Source organism: Ailuropoda melanoleuca, chromosome 2 (assembly GCF_002007445.2).
Source record: "Ailuropoda melanoleuca isolate Jingjing chromosome 2, ASM200744v2, whole genome shotgun sequence".
Classification (NCBI taxonomy): domain Eukaryota; kingdom Metazoa; phylum Chordata; class Mammalia; order Carnivora; family Ursidae; genus Ailuropoda; species Ailuropoda melanoleuca.
Window position 1 is genome coordinate 122,338,675 of NC_048219.1, and position 4,816 is coordinate 122,343,490.

Below are 4,816 nucleotides of genomic sequence, written 5' to 3' on the forward strand. Positions count from 1 at the left end.
ATGTATTTGGAAGTCGCCACTGCTGCTGTGATTGTTATAACATGCTGCATCTATGTCCTATGGTGCTTATCGGTACTTAAAAGGAATAATGCTCAGTCTTTTTCACAAGCGGAACATGTAGAAATTGGCACTTGGCTTAGTCACTGCCAAACCAACCAACAAACCCTTCTGCAAACTTCTTGGAAATTTCTCTTACTGCTGTTTCTGATTGCTATAAGCCATGATGTTCCAATGATTGGTCTGAAGGCATTAATGCTATAGTTGAGTACAGAATGAAATTTCACTAGTTCGAATTCTGATTCTACAATTAATAGCTGTACTTTGGTTTCCTCGCCTATAAAAATGGATAATAACAGTATCTACCTCGCAGGTAAAGACATCTCGGATAGTGTTGGGCAATATGTGCTTATTTAGCACTCCGTGAATATTAGCCATAATTTTATTATTTGAAGGTATGCTTCACTCTTGTCGTGAAACATGTGTTGTGTACTTTACCTTATAATTCTGAAATTGATTGTGTGTTCCACATAATAGTTTCATGGTAAATATGGTTATGTCCTAGAATTAACCCAGTAGTCAACCAGTAAGGATATGTACAGAATCCACCCCATGCAGAGCAAGACATTAAAAACTGCAGGGATACGAAATAAGCATGAGAGCTCTTTCCCTTGGCAGTGGCAGCAGATGGTGCAGATGTGGCCAAGTTTAAGGTTCAATACCCTCACGGCAAGGAAGAGGAGCTGCTTAAATAGCTGGAAGACCTGAGGGTGGAGCTGTCCCAGCTGCATGTCACCAAAGTGTCAGGTGGCTTGGCTTCCAAACTCTCCAAGATCCCAACTGTTTGCAAATCCATCGCTCGTGTTCTCACCATCATCAGCCAGACTCAGAAAGAAAACCTCAGGAAATTCTACAAGGGTAAGAAGGACAAGCCCCAGGACCTGCAGCCAAGAAGACACAGGCCCTGTGCCACCAGATGAATAAGCAGGAGAACCTGAAGACCAAGAAGCAGCAGTGGAAGGAGCAGCTATACTCACTGCAGAAGTAGGCAAGGCCTGAGCACCAGCATCAATAAAACACAAACAAACTGAGGAAGAAGAAAAGTAAGCATAAGATAGAATCCAGTCCCTAGCAGAACTACTAGTACTGGTACCTGGAGGAATGGTTCTATCTGCCCATAGCACAAGCAAACTGGAAAAAAAAAAAACCCACCAACAACAAAACCAGTGATTATACTCTGACATTCTTCCAGGCAAAAGGGAATGGGGAAGTCAGAACACCTTAATATAGAATGAGGCATGTAAATCCCATTGTAATTAGTCTGTGCCACTCACTTTACCATTTGTAAAAATTCAAAGCGAAGAGAGAGCTCAATGAAGCCTGCAGTGGTCATGTAAGGAAGGCTTCATGGATGTGGAGAAATATGAGTTTATTCATATAAACAGAAAAGGAGAGGCCTTGTAAAGCAAAGGATCACAAATGCAGTCTGCTCATAACATGGGCAGTGAACCAATGGTTATGGGGTGCAGCTGTTCACAGGGGCCACAGGTGAGACGTGGACTTGGCCTCAAATCTAATGGCACAAATAATACAAGAACGTGAATAAAGGATATAGAGGTACTGTGTGGGCTTTTTATGGAAATTGCCAGCCTCTCAAGTTTTCAAATGGAGGCACTGGTTTGATGGTGGGGGCAGGAAAGGATAGTGGGGCAGGTCACCTTAACTTTGAGTGGGGCAATGAAATGGAATGTTAGAATCTCAACAATTTGTCAGATGGTTTGGAAGAGGATCACATAGAGTCAATGAAGAAACTAACAAGCCATGATTGATGTGTAAAGTAGGAAGAATATAACATGGAAATAGGAAAGACTTTCAGAGTGATAAATGAGAAGGTTAGGAACAGACTAGTCACTGCAAGTGATGCAGGTAGGGGAATTAAAGATCACACAAGGGCTGTCCCAGGGGACTTTAGGAAGAATGATGCCCCGGCCACCATCAAAGAATGCCAAAGAGGACAGTCTCTACATATTACTTCCAGTTCTCTGCAAAACTACAATAGTATAGCAGAGAACAAGGACTCTACACACTCTGCATGTAAACATCTACCGGATTCCTTTTGTGTGAGCTTCAAGAGAATGGTCATGGCTCCAGTATTTCTTATGGCATCCATAATTCATTATCTTGAAAATATTTCCTATAAAACTAAAGCTACAATCTGTATGTGGGAAGCTGACTCAGAGCCAAGCTGTCCCTTTGGCAGCAGTCTGGGGAGAACCACCTACTGTTTCAGAGTCAGCTTTTCTCAAAATGTGTATTTGGCTAAAAATTTTTTTAATAAAAAATAAAAACTTAGTGCCCTGAAAACACTTCCCAGCTACACCCACCTTCCAAAATTTCTTGTGTGAACAACCCACTACTCAATAGTCCTGAATACTCTGAAGTCTCTAGAACAGAAGGGCAGGACTCAGACACCCAATAGGGTGATTATGATATGAAGGAAAGGAGGGACCACGTGTCTGAAATTCACCCAACTTATGGTAGATCTGATGCTTTCCATTTAAGTAATCGCTTTTAAGAAAATACTGTCTTCCAGATTCCTCCCCTTCCTCTGTTCCTCCCCAAGGGGGCATCTGGCTATATGTAGGGGTTAAAAGATGTTGAAGTGGCAGAAAGAGAGCTCAGATCTATGCACTCAGGTTCTTCTCCTGACCTCAGGACTCCATAACAGTGCAGCCAAGAGAGATGGAGAGACGTTGGCCCCTTCTTCAACCAAGAACATTATACTTTCCGCCTTATGTTCTCCAATGCACCAAGGTGAATGACACCCAACAAACAGGGCAGAGTAATGGCAGCCTCTGTGTTACGCTAGTGGCAGTACCAACTGGCTCAGCAATGCCAAGCAGAGGGCACCAGAGTGCCCAGGGAAGTGAGTCTGGGCCAGGAAAATAGAGGATCAAATACGTGCTGACATTCATTCATGAGGTCATTTGACCCAAACTTCCTGAGTAGCTGGGGAAAATACTGGGTTGGGTTTTCAAGGAGCTTGAAGCTCTGCAATGTCCAACAGGTGTAAAAGCCAGTACACAGTTATTCAGACTGCATTACCCTGACTGTAGGCAAGGTCTCATTCTACTGCCGTGGTCAGCAACTTGAAGAGAAGAGCTCCCAACCTCTGCTTCACTAGCACCACTGACCCAGCCCCATCTTCTGCCTTCTTAAGGCTGCTCCTTAGCTCAGGTGTTNGCAGATGTTTTCTACCCCAGCTCCTATGGTCTAGGACTCAGGACATGTTTTGGAGGGAGAAGGGCCTAGTTGCCTTACACCCTACACAGATTTTTAAAAATTCATTTTAAATTTCAAAGGTGTACCCAGATTACAATAATTATGGCTAACATTTGTTGAGTTCTTACATTGGGCTCAAAACACTTACGTATGTAATACACAGAGCAACATTTGGAAGTAGATAGTAGTCCCCTTACCTTTCCATGGTTGGGGCCTGAGGCACAGAGAGGTTAATTATCTTGTTCTAGGTCACAGCCAGTCAAGTGGCAGAATGGGAACACAAACGGAGGCATTCTGATTCCAGAGCTGTTTTCTTTTTTTTTTTTTTAAAGATTTTATTTATTTATTCGACAGAGATAGAGACAGCCAGCGAAAGAGGGAACACAAGCAGGGGGAGTGGGAGAGGAAGAAGCAGGCTCACAGCAGAGGAGCCTGATGTGGGGCTCGATCCCATAACGCTGGGATCACGCCCTGAGCCGAAGGCAGACGCTTAACCGCTGTGCCACCCAGGCGCCCCTCCAGAGCTGTTTTCTTAATCAGACATAGATACATACATACATACATGATAGATACATGCAGACAGACAGATGGCGGATGGATGGATGGATGGATGAATAGACACACACTGATATGATACCTGGAAAATTAAAAGAAAGCAAAAAACGTAAGATTTTTAGAACTTTATATGTGGAAGGCACTCCAGAGACCATCTAGTACAGTGATTTTCAAACTGGACTAAATCTTCTCCAGGGAGCAGATTCAGGCAGTGTCGTGGGGGTCAGGTGAGCAAGGAAGTGGGTGAGGCAGCAGGGCTCAGAGGCCCTCTATCCCTGCTATTACCTGGACAACTCTGCATTTGTCTGTTTTAAGTACTAGAAATCTGTTTAAGATTTTTTATAGAAAAAAATTATGTTGCTAAAAATAACCTGAGAATCATTGTTATCTATCCCAATGCTCTCATCAAAAATGAGAAAACTGAGGCCCAGTTTCATTTGAATCATACAGCAAGTTATAACAAAGTGAAACCAAACACCAACTCTCCAAACTCATCTGTGGGAAATATGGAACACCCAAAGGTGACTTTCAACTTTCCCATCGGGAGCTACTGTTGAAGAAACTCCTTTTTTTTTTTTTTTTTTTAGGGTTGGGTGGGGGAGGGTAAAGCTTGCCCTGTTAGAACAAATGAACAGTCCTTCAATATTAAGGTAAATGCGACCTGGAAAAAAAATTACAAGGAAATCTTATTCTGTTACCTGCCACCTGCTCCTTGAATAAGAGTTTTCCTGTGGTCTATGTGAGTCTTTTACTCAAATAAGGGAATCCTCCACTAGCGCTTTGTCTGATGCTGTGATCACACCAGGATTGCCACCCAGAGAAGGAAGACTTCTTTGGCAATCCTCATTCCAGATCAGCTATGTCTTCTTGGGTATCAAAGAAGGATCACTTTGCTAGCAGAGAGTTCCCAGTAAGTTTAAGTCTAAATCCTGCTGCGAGGAGCACATGAAGGCAAAGCCTTCTGTTGGTACCTGGAGAATTC

At 43.1% G+C, this 4,816-nt stretch overlaps 1 pseudogene; it reads left to right on the plus strand.

Annotated features, from left to right (window-relative positions):
• Window positions 1–342: 342 nt before the first annotated feature.
• LOC117795919 lies at window positions 343–1,045 on the plus strand (annotated as a pseudogene).
• The last annotated feature ends 3,771 nt before the right edge of the window (window positions 1,046–4,816 follow it).